At 40.2% G+C, this 19353-nt stretch overlaps 1 long non-coding RNA gene and 1 other non-coding gene across 2 annotated transcripts in view; both read right to left on the bottom strand.

The window, feature by feature from the left end:
- The window catches only part of LOC142827840 (uncharacterized), a 44654-nt gene extending 31656 nt beyond the window's left edge, over positions 1-12998 (bottom strand). The window contains exon 1 of the long non-coding RNA XR_012902610.1: positions 12872-12998. This is a non-coding gene — a long non-coding RNA (uncharacterized LOC142827840). The remainder of the gene's footprint in view (positions 1-12871) is intronic.
- Positions 12999-13209: 211 nt separating this feature from the next.
- TRNAS-AGA (transfer RNA serine (anticodon AGA)) lies at positions 13210-13291 on the bottom strand. Its single transcript has one exon. It is a non-coding gene; the product is annotated as a tRNA-Ser (tRNA).
- Positions 13292-19353: the final 6062 nt, after the last annotated feature.

The raw sequence follows: 19353 nt of genomic DNA, 5'->3' as shown, positions 1-19353 counted from the left end.
CTGCTCACAAACTTGGAGGAACTAGTATGGGAAGTAGAGGTGAGTGACAACTGGGAAGCAGTGATCATGAGATGGTAGATTTTAGGATCCTGACCAAAGGAAAAAAGGAAAGTAGCAAAATGCACACCCTGGACTTCAGAAGAGCAGACTTTGACTCTCTCAGAGAACTGATGGGCAGGATCCCCTGGGATGCTAACATGAAGGGAAAAGGAGTCCAGTAGGACTGGCAGTATTTTAAAGAAGCCTTACTAAAGGCACAGGAAGAAACCATCCTGATTCGCAGCAAGAAAAGCAAACATGGTAGGCGACCAGATTGGCTTACCGGGGACATCCATGATGAGCTTAAACACAAAAAGGAAGATTACAAGAAGTGGAAACTTGGACAGATGACTAGGGAGGAGTATAAATATATTGCTCAAGAATGCACGGGAATTATCAGGCAGGCGAAAGCACAATTGGAATTGCAACTTGCAAGGGATGTGAAGGATAACAAGAAAGGTTTCTACGGGCATGTTAGCAATAAGAGGATAATCAGAGAGGCCCTTACTTGATGAGGGAGGTAACCTAGTGACAGATGATGTGGGAAAAGCTGAAGTACTCAATGCTTTCTTTGCCTCTGTCTTCACAAACAAATGCACTAGGCAATGCAGTATGGGAAGGAGGTGGACAGCCATTGGTGGGGAAAGAACAAGTTAGGAACTATTTAGAAAAACATACACAAATCCATGGGCCTGGATTTAATGCATCCGAGGGTACTGAGGGAGTTGGCAAATGTCATTGTGGAGTCTTTGGCCATTATCTTTGAAAACTCGTGGTGATCGGAAGAGATCCCGGATGATTAGAAAAAGGCGAATGAAGTGCCCATCTTTTAAAAAGACAAGAAGGACAATCGAGAGCTACAGACCAGTTGGCCTTACCTCAGTCCCTGGAAAAATCATGGAGGGGATTCTCAAGGAATCTATTTTGAAGCACTTGGAAGAGGCAAAAGTGATCAGGTATAGTCAACATTGATTCACAAAGGGCAAGTCATGCCTGACCAATCTGATTAGCTTCTGTGATGAAGTAACTGGCTCTGTGGATTTGGAAAAGTCGGTGAATGTGATATACCTTGACTTTAGCAAAGCTTTTGATACGGTCTCCCATAATATTCTTACCAATATTTAAGGGAATATGGATTAGATAAATGGATGGTAAGACAGATAGAAAACTGGCTAGAATGTCAGGCCCAAAAGGTAGTGATCAATGGCTTGATGTCAGGTTGGCAGGTGGTTTCTAGTGGAGTGCCCCAAGGATCTGTTCTTGGACCAGTTTTGTTCAATATCTTTATTATTGACCTGGATGAGGGGATGGATTGCCCCCTCAGCAAGTTCGCAGATGGCACTAAGCTAGGAGGAGAGGAAGATATGCTGGAGGGCAGGGATAGGGTCCAGAATGACCTGGACAGATTAGAGGATTGGCCCACAAGAAATCTGATGAGGTTCAACAAGGACAAGTAGAGAGTCCTGCACTTGGGACAGAAGAATCCCAAGCATTATTACAGGCTGGGGACTGACTGGCTAAGTAGCAGTTCTGCAGAAATGGACCTGGGGATTACAGTGGATGAGAAGCTAGATATGAGTCAACAATGTGCCCTTGTAGCCAAGCAGGCTAATGGCATATTAGGGTGCATGAGGAGGAGCATTACCAGCAGATCCAGAAAAGTGATTATTCCCCTTTATTCAGCTCTGGTGAGGCCACATCTGGAGTATTGTGTCCAGTTCTGGGTCCCCCACTATAGAAAGGATGTGGACGCATTGGAGAGGGTCCAGCGGAAGGTGACCAAAACGATAAGGGGGCTGGAGCACATGACCTATGAGGAGAGACTGAGGGATTTGGGTTTGTTTAGTCTGTAGAAGAGAATAGTGTGGGGGGATTTTATAGCAGCCTTCAACTTCCTTAAGGGAGGTTCCAAAGAGAGAGAGGCTGTTCACAGTAGTGACAGATGGTAGAACAAGGAGCAATGGTCTCAAATTACAGTGGGAGAGGTTTAGGTTGGATATTAGGAAATACTATTTCATTAGGAGGGTGGTGAAGTACTGGAATGGGTTACCTAGGGAGGTGGTGGAATCTCCATCCTTAGAGGTTTTTAAGTCTCAGCTTGACAAAGCCCTGGCTGGGTTGATTTAGTTGGGATTGATCCTGCCTTGGGCGGGGGGCTGGACTTGATGACCATCTGAGGTCTCTTCCAGCTCTATGATTCTATGATAATTGGCACATTGATATAACTAGGCTTTGTATATGTTGTGATATTCATAACTTTTGCTGTAATGTTAATAAAACTGATAACAGATATTAGACCTCGTACATACAATTGTATGCGTTATTTTCCTGGGTCTTTTAGTGTTCCTATCAGTTCTAGATCTGAATCAAATGGCAGAGGTAATGCTGTGGAACTTTAGACTATAGCCACCAGTGCCCAAGCCAGAGCCCAAGCCCGAGTGGTATAATAAAACATCACTAAATATACTGCAGAAAACTAACCTGACAGGTATCAGAAAACAAATATAAGGGATTTTCACAATGCTGTAATGGAGACCTGATTTTTTCCTAGGGTTCCACATAATTTTTTTGCTTGTTATTAATGTCTATCCCTCCCAGTATTGTTGGCATAGATCGTTTCTAAAATTCTAATTCAAACATTAGCAGGACCTCATTTTCATTACTGCATTTCAGAAATATAGCCTGGCTCTAATCTATGCATCTAGTCATATGCTACCAACTACTTTGGCACAAATTTCTCTCTCCTCTGATCATCTGAGGATAGTTGAACCCATCTGTCTTTCCCTAAGGAGTTTGAGGACAAATTTAAATTTGGTGAGTAGGAAAATCTTGTCTTTCACTAAAATATTATGCTTTATAGTTTACTTTTTTATCAATCCATTTTGAGAAATTATGTACCCTTGAGACAAATTTAATTTGTGTTTCTTTAGAGTGCTAGAGTCAGAATAGCCAGTGGCAATCCAACCTACCTATTATCCAAAAAGTGGAAAATAATCACAGAGATAAAGAAATACTTTACAGTTAGAAGAAGAAATGAAAATGATGCAAAAAACTTTATAGTTGGTTCTGGGCCCTCCAGTATTTTCATATATATTGCATCTTCTTTCCTTTCCCAGACATTATTCTCTTCCCATATTTCTGCCATCAGATCCTACCCCTGAATTCATCTGGTTTCTTTAATTGATAGAATATGTTTTGTGTCAATTTTTTATTTTAATTTGGGTATGTTCTTTTTGGTCTGAATGCAAGCCTAGTAAATATTATGTGTAGTATTTGAATTTCAGAGTTCTTTCATGCATCTAGTTTTCAACAATAGCCCCGTTTTTCTGCAGATTATTCTCTCATATTTTTCCACTAAGCTTTTGAGAATTGATGTCTTCATAGGAATAATGTGTTTCAAATTAAATAATATTACTTCACCATCTGCTGCCACAGAGTGGCAGCATATTAACTGATTTACATACTATGTATGATTTTTTTTTGCATGATGCTGCTTCCAAAACCTTAAATGGTATCAATAAAAAAGAGCTAAAGCTATAGGGTTCAAATATGGGACTGCCACAAGTCTTGTGTGAGGGGGAGTGCAATTATATTCTGTCCCAAGAGCAGATCAAGGACCAAATTGTGATTTAATTTGGTGCCTCGTTTCAACCATTTACTTCCAGGATGCAACAAAAGGTTGTTATGTGGAATAGTTTATCCACCACTATCTCAGTTGGCTCAGTGCTACAAAAATAGACAAATTGGAGTAAGGGCTGTACTTTAAGAGCTAAATCTTTCAGCTTCTATTTAATTGAATTTGTTTACTTTCAGAGCTAAGTATTTGGGAATATAGCTTACTTGGAAGATGCTATGAAAGATAGTGACACACCATACTGCAATTTAAGTCACAGAAGATATGCATTCAATAGCTGTTAAATTAATACTGTATGAATGAGAAATTGTAATCCCGTTGGACTTCAGTAAGCGGTTACATTCATAGGCCTTGTTTCTAATACGAACAATCAGCAGATGAAAAAGATGGCAAGAGGATGAAATATTTGGGAAGTAGTCTTTCATTTCAAACATTCTTGAATCAATAATACTAAGATGTAGATATAATGATCTTTGGATGCAAATGTAGCCTATTGTAATCTAGCTAATTAATTACCTTTGTCAGAGTGAGTACAGCTAATTGTTTTGAACAAAGACTTATTGTACATATGTTGTTACTCTGTCTCTAATCAATATAACTATGAAAGGTGCTGACATGATTTACTTGTTTGGATATTTAAAAATGCAATGAAAGTCTTAAATAAACAATGGAGCATGAAGGTATGATTGCATTGAATATCTTGTAAGGTCAGTTTACCTCAAAATTCCCAGTGACTCATACAGAGATAATTATTCAGTCATTTATAGAATTAATAAAATTGCTAAATCTCATAATAATACTGGCTTGTAACTTCCAATGTTAACGGAAACTAGGCATAGTAAATGGTAGCACACAATTATAATAAACTGAAAATAGAGAATAAAAACTGCTTTTCAACTTTAACTGTGGTCACTGCAGCTATAAACAATATATATAAACAAGCAAAGAAAGAATATTCAGCAAATACCTTGGTGGCTATTTAACAAAATTCCTTGATATACCATTTTGTTTTTTCTAGAGGAAATATGTGGGAACTCTGTATACCTGGAGCCCTCTGACCTACTGAGAACAACTGCCCTAGATCATAGTCAGGTATCTCTTCATGGTAATCATATGAAAACTTTCCTAGAAAAAAAATCATAGTTCACACAAATAATCTGTTTTAATGTCAATACTATGTGTTGGAAAGCAATATTATTTACAACAAAATTGGCAAGACATTGCAGTGGGAGCATTATATGTTGGTGTTAGCATATGCAATCTCTCTTCAAACAAGGAAGAGTTCATGGTACAGAATCCCTCTAAAACTGTATTTTCTTCTTATATCTTGCCAGGGTAAGGATGAAACCAATTTGTTTCTGTAGACAGCACTCTAAAACTTCATAGAACGTCTCAGCAAATACTATTCTTCCTATAAGCTTTTTGAACTGTCTGTTTAACAAATTGATGGCAGTTGATATTCTACAGCTTGGCTCAAAAACATGCAGGTTCACTTTAGTTTTAAACTCTAAACTTTTTTCTTATAAGGGCATAACCTCAACTTCTTTTTCATTCTTCTTTATTGGGTTATGCTCTACCGTGTGAAAGATGGGGTCACTTCCTTTGTTTCCATGAGCCTCAGGATTGCACTTGTACCAGATGACTGAAAGGACGGTAAGGATTGCGGGAGGTCACATGTACTATTTGCCCTCTCTCTGTCTCCCACTTCACATAAGCACAAAATCTAAACATTGAATAGCTCATTAGGATGTCTCCTGCTGATAGCTCCCATTGAAGCTAATAAGAATCCTTCCTGGATGAGGACTAAAGGGAGAATGGAAAACTCTGCTATTTATATATTATTGTTAAAAGGAGTTTTTCCTTGATGTGATTAGATGTCAAAGGATATTAGCACAGATGATGTTTAAGGCTTTATTTGACTTTGGAGGAATTCACAGCTGTCTTAAGAGTAAAAGATTTATGTCCAAAACTGTTGAGAATTATATCTTGCTTTCTAATATCTAAAACTAATCAAAGAAGCCAGGGGAATAAATTGAAGAAAGAATCATAATCTGAAAATCAATTGGACCATGTCTTGCCGTGTACACCTCTATACAGATTGAGTATTTTTCAGGAATGTGATGGAAACAGACTACATAAACTAGGCCCCCACTATCTTCCTAATCTAACCAAATCATATCCCTGTGAAACAAATCTGAAAATTTTATTTTCTACAACCATTGCTTTTCCCAAGTGGAGCTTTCCCCCGCCTCATACCATATTGTTTCTCACCTAAATTATAAGTGCCCGTGGATGGGGCCGGAACCATGGTATTTTTCCCCCTCTAGGTAAAGATGTTATAGTTAACCATGTTTATCATAGTAGTGCCTCAGGGCCAACTAAGAAATGGGGATGCATTGTGCTAAGCACTCTACAGATACAGTAGTAGACAATCCTTGTCCCCCTCAGCCAAAAAAAGCTTTACAACTTAAATAGGCAACACAGACCCAGGATGATGGAAGGGGTATAACACATAAACAGAGTGAACCATGTGATGGCAGCAAAGATCATATTAAGTGACAAGCACACTTAATGCATTGCAAACACATTTACTAGCCATTTCTAGTCCACTACTGAATGAAGGGCTACAACAGGAAGCACCTTTCTCTTCAGCCTTGAACCCATTCCTATCCAAATACCTTCTATCTACTTTATTAGCTTGTTGTTCCATCCAGCTTGTGACTACCCTCTACTTTCTTTGCAAGCCATGAAACACCTTCCTAATGCCCACTCAAACCATCTTTCATCTGCATACATCACAAGGAGGTGGCAGTTCACTGCTCACTTTTTCATCTCATTGACAATTCTATTAGTTACCTTTGTGCGTTGCCAAATTGAGTTAGCCTTGTCCTCAGATATAATAACCTACAACCCCTGCTATGCTCTTTTGCTTGTCTTCAAACAATTTTTCCTCTGTCTTTCTTGGTACTATGTACACATGAGAAAAAACAGAGTAGTTATTCATGTTTTGCTAGTGGAACTTTTACACATCCCATCTAGGGATATACATAATTCCCATTGCAGCTTCAGGTGTATTAAAAGCAATCTGCATTTAATTCCATATATTCCCTCCTTGAAGATTCTTTAGGCACATCTTAGGCCGTGTCCAGACTCAGGGGGTTTTTCGGGAAAAGTAGCCTTTTCCCGAAAAAACTTCTCCTGCGTCCAGACTCAAGCCGCGTTCTTTCGAAATTATTTCGAAATAACGCGGCTTTTCTTTCGATGGCGGTAAACCTCAATTTACAAGGAAGAACGACTTCTTTCGAAAGTTCCTCTTTCGAAAGAGGGCGTTCTTCAATGTAAAGAGGCCGTCTTCGAAAGAGAGCATCCAGACTCGCTGGGTGCTCTCTTTCGAAAAAGCGGATTTCTTTTTCGAAAGATCCGCCTGCAGTCTAGACGCGATCTTTCGAAAGAGGCCTGCAGTCTAGACATAGCCTTAGCTATTGTATGCACATTCTGTTCTGTTTAGTAGTTAGAGACTGCACACCTATTTAAGAGGTGTAATATATTTCTTCTTCACTTCCTGTTTGATCAGCCAGTTTCATTGGTCATTACAGAGAGTGGAAGGGAGACAGGAAATGACAAAAGGTTCAACAGCTCTGATTTATACCTGCCTCTTCAGTATATTTGGGGAATCTCCAGGAAATAATGAGCAACATTTCCTGTACTTCTCAGAGTGCAAGGCTGAGTTTCTTCTCTTTATGTGGGCTACACAGTTGACTATTGTTTTAGTGCCTAGAATCCATTCTTGGTCTATCATTATCCTAGGTACCATACAAACAGAATTATAGGAAGTTCTCACCACTTGTACTGAGGAGTTGTACTGAGAACCTTTTTAAAAATTTTATGGAGATCAACATAGCGTATAGAATTTGCAAAGTGGGAGCTGCCAACTATTTTGGGAAAGGAAGATGACTCAAAAAAAGTGAGAGATTTTGGCCTTAGCCAAAGCTCCAGAGGCATATTTATCCCTTTGTTGCTACAATTGGTTGTGGACAGAATTCCACAAGTACAAACACAAGATAGGACCTTAATTATTCTATGCTTTCCTCCTCTTCAGTCTCTGAAGACAGAGCAAGGGATGGACTGCACTAAATCACATGGATAGTCCAGATTGGTCTGCTATGATTTATACCGTGGATCATTTTGGTCCTGGGACTAGCCCAAAAACTAGAAGTCACAAGAAATGCTTACAAGAAATGACCTTTCGACCACATTGTCCTTAGCCTTTGTCTTCAGTAAGGCTGTGCCCAGACTCAGGGTTTTTTTTGAAAAAAGTAGCCTTTTTTCGAAAAAACTTCCCCTGCGTTCAGACTCAAGCCGCGTTCTTTCGAAATTAATTCGAAAGAACGCGGCTTTTCTTTCGATGGCGGTAAACCTCAATTTACGAGGAAGAACGCCTTCTTTCGAAAGTTCCTCTTTCGAAAGAAGGCGTTCTTCAATGTAAATAGGGCTTCTTCGAAAGAGAGCATCCAGACTCACTGGATGCTTTCTTTCGAAAAAGCAAGCCGCTTTTTCAAAATTTCTCCGTTCAGTCTAGACGCTCTCTTTCGAAAGAGGCTTGCAGTCTAGACATAGCCTAAGACTGGACTGGATCTAGTGTTTCTGTTCAGTGGACAGGTAAAAAAGTGTAGGCATGTTTACATTTTTCTAACTAAATCATTTTTCCCTATTTATTTCTAAACAAGTTTAGATTGGAAAGTTATTTTGAAACATCACTTTAAAATTAGGATTGCATGATGCCGAAAGCTTCCATTTGAAGTAAGCAACTTCAAAATGAAGTTTTGAAGAATAGTCATCATAGTAATGTCACTGAGTCAATTTACCTTCACTGCCAGGACACAGCAAAACTCTCATTTCATCCATCCAGTTTGTTCCTGTGATACCAAAAATACTTTTCATTAGGTCTACCAGCAGCTCAGACCAGGAACTGAAGTTGACACAGCGTCCCATAAACTGACTAATGAGTAAGCCACTCATAAAAATGACACGAATGAGTGACTGAAGTTCCTTCATCAATCCAGCTGCATGTAGAGCAGACTGGTAAGAAAGGCACAAATGGTGATACAGATTTTTACAGTGACATTTCCCTTCAAAGAGCAGAATTCAGTGAAGGCAATTCTGCTTCATTATTGGAGAAAGGATGGACATTACTTAGTACTGATGTTGCTACTATTCCAGTAGCAGACTTTACTATTGCTGTTCTTTGCTTTGCTTCAGTTTATAATGTAAACAAAACATTTGAGAGAAGTCTTGTGCATACTGCTTTGGCTTCTTTCTTACTCCTTCTTATTCCTCTTCTATGATGACGACAATGATGATTATGTGGTTCCAAAAATTGTCTGCTCCATCTCTTCCTTTCTGCTCACCCACTAACACAATCATTTAGAGAGAGATTTAATTCTTCAGTCCATTCAGCCATTATAGCATCATTATCTCATATTGCACACATATTAGTATTTGATGTAGGCTAATTTCAAGTGAGTGGCTTTTCATGGGAGATGATGTCATGGTACATCTGTATCTCTTTATATTGGTTCTTAATTTGGCACCTATCATAATGTTTGAAGACATAGCAAGGAAGTCTTTATATAATGTGTGTTTTGAGTTCTTTCTCACCAAATTCAGTATTTGATATTATTGAATATTAATATTAAATTAACTTTTATACCAATATTTTGACTCTCTCAAAGTCTTTGTAGTTGTGTGTCCTGGCTGATATTTGCTGTTTCACCCCATTTAGTAGCATCTGGAAGTTAAATTAGTAAGTTTATCAATATTTCTCTCTAAGGTCCCTGCAATAAGGTGGGTGCACAATCATAGGGCTCTATTTCCAAAGGGCCTGTGTTCTTTAACTGATCCCCAATTTCTATGGCATCTCATGATCTGATAATTAATAAAGATGTTACGTAACATAAAAGTTTAACCGAGGCAACCTAAATTATCATCCATATTCCAATCCCCATGAAAAGTATTGAATGGGGAAAATAAAGTCTACTGAACAGAATCTTGAAGTGTGACAAATCGTAAATAGTGAGGGCAAAATCCTGGCTGCACAGGAGTCAAGTGGAGTTTTGTCATTAACTTCTGTAGGGCCATGGTTTCACTTTAAATACCTGATACTCCATTGTCCTGCACTTTACACAGGCATTTACACCTAATGCAAAGTGGTTGTAAAATTCCATCACACTGGCATGATAACATTTTATACTGATATAAAATTCAGAGGTACAATGATGCAGGGTAGCGGAGCCCTGGACCCTTGTTTCCTGTGACTTTTTCTCCAGGGCCATGCAAGCTCTCTGTCTCCCTTGCTTTCTGGCCCCTTCCTCTCTCCTCACTGAAACAAAACTCCATGGTTGTTTCATTGCAGATAACAAAGGTGGAACATGCTACTACATATCTGTGCTATTTTTAATTTTTAGTCCCTTTTTTCTGTAACTTTAATTTTGGTGAGACTTGAAACACTCAATGAGTAGTTTTCTGAATATATTTAGGTAAGATTAATGACCCACTCTGGATTTGTTTTCGGATGGTGGTACTCACCTTGTGTGAGTGCCTCTGGTTGTGTGTGTGTGTGTGTGTGCTTTCAGTTTTTCCTCAGTTTCTCAGCTCATGATTCCTCCTGTTGGCCACTATGCTTGTCAGGCAAATCTTTACTGATTCAGCTCTCTGTTTGAGTCACCTACAATCACAAACACCCAGTTCTGTGGTATAAGTCCAATATGTCTAGCAAGTTAGAGAAATGGTCAGAGGTAAACAGGATGAGGTTTAATAAAGAGAAATGCAAAGTGCTCCACTTAGGAAGGAACAATCAGTTCCATACATACAAGATGGGAAGCGACTGTCTAGGAAGGAGCATGGCGGAAAGGTATCTAGGGGTCATAGTGGACCACAAGTTGAATATGAGTCAACAGTGTGATACTGTTGCAAAAAAAGCAAATATGATTCTAGGTTGTATCAACAGGTGTGTTGTAAGCAAAACTCGTGAAGTCATTCTGCCGCTCTACTCTGCACTAGTTAGGCCTCAGCTGGAGTACTGTGTCCAGTTCTGGGTGCCACATTTCAAGAAAGATGTGGAGAAATTGGAAAGGGTACAGAGAAGAGCGACAAGAATGATTAAAGGTTTAGAGAACATGACCTATGAAGCCAGGCTTCATGAACTGGGCTTGTTTAGTTTGGAAAAAAGAAGATTAAGGGGGGACATGATAGCGATTTTCAAATATCTAAAAGGGTGTCACAAGGAGGAAGGAGAAAATGTGTTCCTCTTGGTTTCTGAGGACAGGACAAGGAGTAATGGGCTTAAAGTGCAGCAGGGGAGGTTTAGATTGGACATTAGGAAAAAATTCCTAACTGTCAGGGTGGTCAAATATTGGAATAAATTGCCAAGGGAGGTGGTGGAATCTCCCTCTCTGGAGATATTTAAGAACAGGTTGGATAGACATCTGTCAGGGATGGTGTAGACGGAGCTTGGTCCTGCCTTGAGGGCGGGGGGCTGGACTCGATGACCTCTTGAGGTCCCTTCCAGTCCTATTATTCTATGATTCTATGATTCTATGTCCTGAAGTTCTCCCTGGGCTCAGTCTTTTAATGGTCCAACTAGGTCAAAGAAATATCCATAATCAATTTCTTCTCCAAGAAGAATCAACCCACAAGACCTTGAAACTTAACTAACTGCTGAGTTTTTAAGGAGTAACAACACTTACACTGAACATTTTTCTGGAAGATTTTGCTTTAGTCAAACAAGTTATGGTCCTCCATACAAGAGTCACTGAATGAAATTCTATAGTCTGTGATACAAAGTTAAATTAAATAACTTAATAGTTCAGTGGTGGAAAGGTTGCCCCATACTGGAAAGGGGGGAGGGGAGGTTAAAGCAGACCAGAGAGAGCTTGAACAGAACAGCTTAATGAGAGAAAGGCTCACTAATGGTTGGGGCTGAGTTCCCTCTCTTTGCACTCACTTGTCAATGAGGAGAGTGGCCAGTCCAGACTGCAGTTTATTCCTGAGGTGAGGGGACAGACCTTGATCTGCAGTTGGTGGCTGAGGAAAGTGGCAGCACTATGGATTGTTGGTCCCCTGGAAAAGGGGAAGGAACCAAGAAGGGCACAGCTGAAGTACTGTTCCTGCAGAAGATCTGAGCTATTTCCCAGAACGACCTGCAAGAGTCATCATGGTGGTGAGTCCACCCCATTGCAAGTCCCTTCCAACCTTAAACTCTATTCATCTATTATACTAGTAATAAATTATGCTTCTCCAAATTGTTGATTGCTGTATCTGTGTTGATCTCAGGATATGAGACAGACAAGGTAGGTGAGAAAAAATTTGCTCCAAAAAAAGATGCTATCTGCAGAAAGGACAAGTTTTTGAGCTTTGCCGAGATATTACTAAGATTGGGAGAAAATAACCGGTGTGTCCAAATTAAATACAAATTAGGAAAGATTGTTTAGCATAAGCTTAAAGATGCTGTGCAAGATTCTGTTAAGGACAGCAAGATTCTGAGAGACGAACAAAGGGTTGACTCAATATCTGACCTCTCGGTCCTTGTCCTTGATGGAAACATGCACAACGTCATCAAAAAAAAGACAAGCCTGGGGACTTAAATGCATAACAGTAAAAACCATGGACTTAACAGAGGCTCTTGTTGTAATGGGCTGTAAAATAATTTATAACTCACTCTGATTCCTATTAACCCTCTCTTGTCTTATCACAGCTCAATTGTTCATTGCCAATGCCAATTTAAGTGGTTTTCTACAACTTCAGTGAACTGCTTATGCTTATCCTACTTTCCATTTAGCTCAGAGAATCTAGTTATCTTCTCCAAGTCTGAGGAAGATTTCTGTGAAGATTGAAAACTTGTTCTTTCCACCAACAGAAGTTGATCCAATAAAGGTAAGACACACCTTGTCTTGCTAATTTGAATCAGAATCATATTAAGTTTAGATAGCAAAAACAAGGAAAGTCAAGTGTACATAAGAATATGCCTCATGTGCATATGTCCCTTCTGTAATAGACTGCAGAATACTGAACACAAAATGGCTGCTATGGTATGGTGACAACAGACTTCTGACACACTTAAAATACAACATACAGAAATAGAGCTATACCATGTCACACAAGTCATGAATAAATCCAGTGATATCGATTTAGTATACTTACTGTGAAACCAAAGTACGTAAGTTCAAAAAGTATCCTCAGGATTTGATTTGTTTTCACTATTTTTGCTTCTTTTGGTTGTAGTATCTAAAACAATTCATGTTTGTTTTGATGTACTGTAATTAGTCAATTATTTTGACGTTTGAATCATAGAATCATAGAATAATAGGACTGGAAGGGACCTCGAGAGGTCATCGAGTCCAGCCCCCCGCCCTCAAGGCAGGACCAAGCTCCACCTACACCATCCCTGACAGATGTCTATCTAACCTGTTCTTAAATATCTCCAGAGAGGGAGATTCCACCACCTCCCTTGGCAATTTATTCCAATAAAACTCAGGCCTCGCTGTGAGCAGGATTTGAACCTGCACAGGGAAACCCTATTGGATTTCTAGTCCAACACCTTAACCACTCAGCCACCACAGCTGTGAATTCTAATGAGTATACAACAGTCCTAATTAGAAAATGTTAAATAGCCTTTAGCCACAAAAGAAGGGATCAAATTCAAATAAAAGAAAAAAGAACTATAACATAGCTTCCTTCTTTTTAGAAAACTGCTCATTTTTTTACGTTGAAATTATCTCTTAATTCAGCTCTTGCTTTGTAATAATAACCTATGAGTATTGCACGCAGCAAAAGGAAAAAGAGAGAGTTCAGCACAAGATCATTTGCTTTAAGGAGAAAAAAAGCACACCTCTAACTACAGCTAAGTCTAAATACGAGCTGGGAAATGTGATTACCTTACTTGTGCAAATGTGCTTAAGCTAGCATCTACAAATAGCAGTGTGTCCATGATGGCACATGCAACAGCAGGTTTGCTGACAGAATACATACCCAGGGGTTAAATGGGATTGTACTCAGGCTAGTTCATTCTAGTGGCTGCCTGTGCTAACTTGGACATGTTGCTATTTTAGGTGCTACTCAAGCAGTGCTAGCATGGCTATATTGACACAAGTAGGGAATCACACCTCCCAGCTCAAATTTACTACTTAAAAGAACATGTCAAGAAGCTTATGTTAAAAATAAATGATTTCTGTTCCAAATAATGGTCTTATATTGTGGGACTGAGTTCCTGTAGTGATTCCATGTACTTTATCATATTGTAGATTGTTATTAAAATATAGATCAGCTCACTGTTTATAACAGGTGTACAAAATTGTAGCTTGTGAACTGCATGTGACACTTTTACAGTTACAGTGTGGCTCCCAAAGCCCCACCTGCACGTCTCCCTCCTCCCCCCCCCCATTTACTGCCTACAAAACTGAGCAGAGGGAACTTCTGCCCTGTGTGATGGGGTGGACTAGGGGCTTCTGTACTGCAGGGGAGGCTATAATGGTGCTAGCCCCTTTGGTGGGCCTTGGAGAAGAAGCCCCGCAACTTGGCAGGCACTGCCTCATGGGGCAGGTTTTGCCTGGTTTGCTGCTCTCAAACTTCTGAAGATTATTATGTGCTGCTCAGAGTTCAGTACGTTTGGCCACTCCTCCTGGTCTGTGCCTCTTTTTCTAACTTCCAAATCCCACCTTTCATGTCATGTACACCTCATTTGCTCTGGTTTAAGGTTTTAACTTTGAAAAAAAATTCAAGTGCACATCAAGTACTCTATTTTCTTTTTACTAATCTTAAAATTGACATCACTTGTCAGACAGCATAATCAAAAAGACACATGGCCAAATGTAGTCCTGATTTCTTTTCCCTTTAAATGTAAAAAAATGTAAGTAGCTCTGGGTATGTCTACACTACCCTGCTAGTTCAAACCAGCGGGGTAATGTAGGCATACCGCACTTGCAAATGAAGCCCGGGATTTGAATTTCCCGGGCTTCATTTGCTTAAGCGGGGAGCTGCCATTTTTAAAACCCCGCTGGTTTGAACCTCGTGCAGCGTGGCTACACGGGGCTCGAACTAGGTAGTTCGGTAGTCCGAATCCTAGTCCGGACTACCTAGTTCGAGCCCCGTGTAGCTGCGCTGCACGGGGTTCGAACGAGCGGGGTTTTAAAAATGGCGGCTCCCCGCTTATGCAAATGAAGCCCAGGATATTCAAATCCCAGGCTTCATTTGCAAGTGCGGTATGCCTACATTACCCTCCTAGTTCGAACTAGGAGGGTAGTGTAGACATACCCTAACTTCTTGAGCTAGCTCCTCAAATTCATGAAGGGAACATGTTCTGGGCCTACTCTCTGGCATAAGTCAGAGCAAGTTCAGAGATGGTCTGAATTATCCTCCACTCTCACACACCCCTAGAAGCTGTCCCACAGATGAGAAAGGCCAGCCACCCTGTCTACTGGGGACTATGAGAGGAAGCAACATGGATCCATTCTGACAGCACTTCCTATAGGGTATGTCTACACTACCACCCTAGTTCGAACTAGCGGGGTAATGTAGGCATACCGCACTTGCAAATGAAGCCCGGGATTTGAATTTCCCGGGCTTCATTTGCATAAGCCGGCCGGCGCCATTTTTTAAATGCCGGCTTGTTCGAACCCCATGCCGCGCGGCTACACGCGGCACGGGCTAGATAGTTCGAACTAGCAAGCCATTCCGAACTATCTGTACGCCTCATGGCTATGATTCCCTGACCGGCCAGACCAAAGGGGCTTTTGACCCTTTTCTAGAGCTGCTGAATACCTCAGCAAGAAACCAGAAAAGTCACAAGTAAAAAATATAGCCACAATAGCAGGGCAGTATTGATGCAGTGAAGTGTTTATCATTGCTGTGGAAGGCACCAAAGACAGTTTGTCTTGTGCGAGGGAGTAGTTAGTGTGCTTGCCAGCCAGGAATAACAGACAATTATAGGGATATAGGAAAGTGTGCTGGGAGGAGGGATAGAATTGCTGGTGCATACTAGACCTGAGGGCTAACAAACTCCTGTGCTGCTGTGAGCAAAGAGCTGGCTCAGGATAAGTCTTTGAGAGGATCATGCAAACACTTACACTTTTGGATGCTGCCCTAACAGTGCCAATCATCCTCCCATTGCCACTTCCAAGTGCCCCCTCCTTTTTATATTTATCTGTTGTCACTATCAATAGTGATTCTTCAGATATCCACAAGCTACTTGATCTTAATAGAATATGAATGAGAATCCATGGAAGCATGCACCTCTGATTGATGAGCATTGGTTTTTGAATTACTCTTTGTTCCTTTATCATAAGATTAGTATGGCAGTACGTTGCCAAGACAGAAAATTCTAGGCAATGCCATGCCCCGAATGAGATTCAATAGAAAATAATTCTATTTTTCCTTTCATGGTGGCATTGATGTCAAACTGAAGAAATAAGTGGGAGCAGAGGGATGACCAAGTAATGGTTGGCTAAAATTACTAAGTACAGCAAGATACAGTGAAGATATTGAAGCAAGAGCCACCATAAGCATCAGACAAGAGGAAAAAAGGCATTGAAGCCAAGAATCTTGTCCTTATAGAAGAATTCTACTCTTTACTCAAGCATTGAACCATAGAGAATCTCCCCTTGAGTGAAGCTCATCCCTATTGTCATTATACTGGCACCAGAAATTGGCATTTTACCTCATAAAATAATATTGCAAATGCATAGAAACATTTTATGCCTAATCAGCTTCTTGTGCACATATTGTTTATTACACACATAAAGTTGACTTAGTTTGTCATTAATAGCTATTGCAGTTGTATGTAATCCTGCAATTGCTGTATTCATATAAAAATGTTTCAGTGCGCCAATTTGACATACAGTAATGCAGTTTCAAATAAAAAAAATCATGTCTAAGTGGGTGTCTTAAATTTTTTATTGGTATACTGCTTGTTATGGCTGTCTGACCCCAAACATTTAATGTGTGAAAAAGCCTTCTCAGATTGAAAAGCTGTGTTTCATCATATTAAAGTGTATCTATGACAAAGTCTCATTATACAAGATTTATATTTTCAAATTAGCAAAGGATGATGGTAAAAAAAACCAAATATCACACACTGTTCACTTATTCTTTCCCTCCAGAAGAAGAAGGGTAGGATTTCTTAGGAGTTTTTCTTTGTTTATTTAAATACATGCTTATTGGCCTTGTTAAAAAAGGAAAGATCAAAGAAATATGTCTTGCACATAGAATGGAAGGTGGTGAGATCTGCAATGACCCTTAATTCTTTGGGGATTTCATTCCACAGTCTTGGACCAGCCAAGAAAATTATGTCATGTGTGTTCTCATTTAACCATTCTCATTGTTTCTTATTCTATTCTCTTTAATCAGTTGATGTTTAATAAATTGTATTTGCTTTGAACCTTATGAAGTGATCACTGGGCCAAGAAGGCCTGCAGTGTAAAGAGAGCACCTCGGAGTGGGGACACCCTAACTCCTGCCCCTAGTGACTACAAGGTCGGGGATTAAGCCCCAGGAAACCTGGGCCCAGCCTTGTTGGGGTTTCGAGGGCTCTGCTACTCAGGAGAGTGGAGGGGGAGCCCTCAGGATCAGGGAGGCCATGGGGTAAAGGAAGTGGGAGCGGGGACTCAGATCCTTTCGCTGGTCCATTTCACCGGGGTGGTATAGAAGCCAGGAAAGTTCCCCACAATAGCGGGACCATTCCCCCGCTTACATAAGCAGCAAAGTGACTACTAATTGGTGTCCAGTGTAAGAGGGCAGAAAGCCCATTGATCAGCTAGATGTAAAAATGAGAACTGAAAGAGATGAAGCACTGCTTTAAACTGAACAAACAACAACAAATAGCATAGCAGAACCTTAAAGATGAACAAAACATGTAGATTGTATCATGAGCTTTTGTGGGTACAACCCACTTCTTCAGATGAATGGATAGTATGAATGAAGTGGGTTGTACCCACCAATGCTCATGATACCTTCTACATGTTTTGTTAGTCGTTAAGGTGCTGCCAGACTATTCATTATTTATTAAGTGTTTCTAGCTACAGACTAACTCCGCTACCCGTCTGATACGTCTAACTGAGTAATTTCCGTGTAAATTGTAACTCTGTAGTGAACTTGAGTCCCACTCTAAGCCAACCCAAAGTAACACTGCAGAACACCTTCATTCTGTTCTTTGCTATGTCACTGTCCTACATGTGATTTGTGGGCTCATCACTTCACCAATCTGTGCTTCAGTTTTCCCATATTTAAAATGTGAATAGTGATACAGACCTCTGAAAATCACTGCAAGAATTATGGGAGTATAAGAACTAGACATTATTATTTGTTATTTTTTTTCTAGTTGGAACACTTATGGTAAAAAGAAATATCCAAAAGCAAGGTGTTTTTTAAAAAAATTACTCTCCCATGAGAACTCTGAGGAGGGGCAGGAAAATTGTCCACAGCCTCCTTGTGAGTTTGTCCAAAATAGCTCTGTAATGAGCAGCAGAGCTTGTACTGAGTGGATTCTATTTTGGGGCATCCTTCTCCGCAGATCCAAAGGGGCCTACGCACATTGACAAGAATGTTATAGCCCCTGTTATCACTGGGTTCTGTTCTTCCCTTCCAGCATCTGGCTCTTATGTAATATAGGTTGGTGATTGTCCAAAAGCTGCCCCATGAGGAGACTCCTCATTTGAGGGAGGCACCTAAGGAGACTGAAAACATGCTTGGGCTGTATAAACTTTCCTGTATAAAAATATGGTACGCCCACATCTTGAATACTGTGGTCTCCTTACCTCAAAAAAGATATTTTGGCCTTGGAAGGGTTCAGAAAAGGGCAACTAAAATGATTAGGGGTTTGGAACGGGTCCCATACGAGGAGAGGTTAAAGCGACTGGGACTTTTCAGTTTAGAAAAGAGGAGACTTAGGGGGGATATGATAGAGGTCTATAAAATCATGAGTGGTGTGGAGAGGGCTGATAAAGAAAAGTTATTTATTAGTTCCCATAATAGAAGAACTAGAGGACACCAAATGAAATTAATGGGTATCAGGTTTAAAACTAATAAAAGAAAGTTCTTCTTCACACAGCTTGTAGTCAACCTGTGGAACTCCTTGCCAGAGGAGGCTGTGAAGGCTAGGACTATAATAGAGTTTAAAGAGAAGCTGGATACATTCATGGAGGTTAGGTCCATAAAAGGCTATTAGCCAGCGGATAAAATGGTGTCCTTGGCCTCTGTTTGTCAGAGGCTGGAGAGGGATGGCAGGAGACAAATTGCTTGATCATTGTCTTCGGTCCACCCTCTCTGGGGTACCTGGTGCTGGCCACTGTCGGTAGACAGGATACTGGGCTAGATGGACCTTTGGTCTGACCCAGTACGGCCGTTCTTATGTTCTTATGTTCTTATGTTCCTGTGGCTTTCCCAAAGGGTTATTTGGTGAGGATGTGTGGGATGGTCCCCTCCCTATGGATGGTTTACTGAATGATGGAGAGCTATCCATGAGCCCACAGATAGGAGGAATGGTAAAAAAGGAGACAGACAAAACGTATCTATGTGCAGAGTCTCCTTTAGGCACATATCTATATAGTATGATCTGATTAATTAATAATTAAGAAGCATCAATTGAAATAAATATTCTGATTCAGAGTAGACTGAAGCATTTGTGATCTGTA

The sequence above is a fragment of the Pelodiscus sinensis genome, chromosome 3 (assembly GCF_049634645.1).
Source record: "Pelodiscus sinensis isolate JC-2024 chromosome 3, ASM4963464v1, whole genome shotgun sequence".
Taxonomy (NCBI): Eukaryota; Metazoa; Chordata; order Testudines; family Trionychidae; genus Pelodiscus; species Pelodiscus sinensis.
Note: the sequence above shows the minus strand (reverse complement) of the source record. Positions and strands in the feature narration are given on the sequence as shown.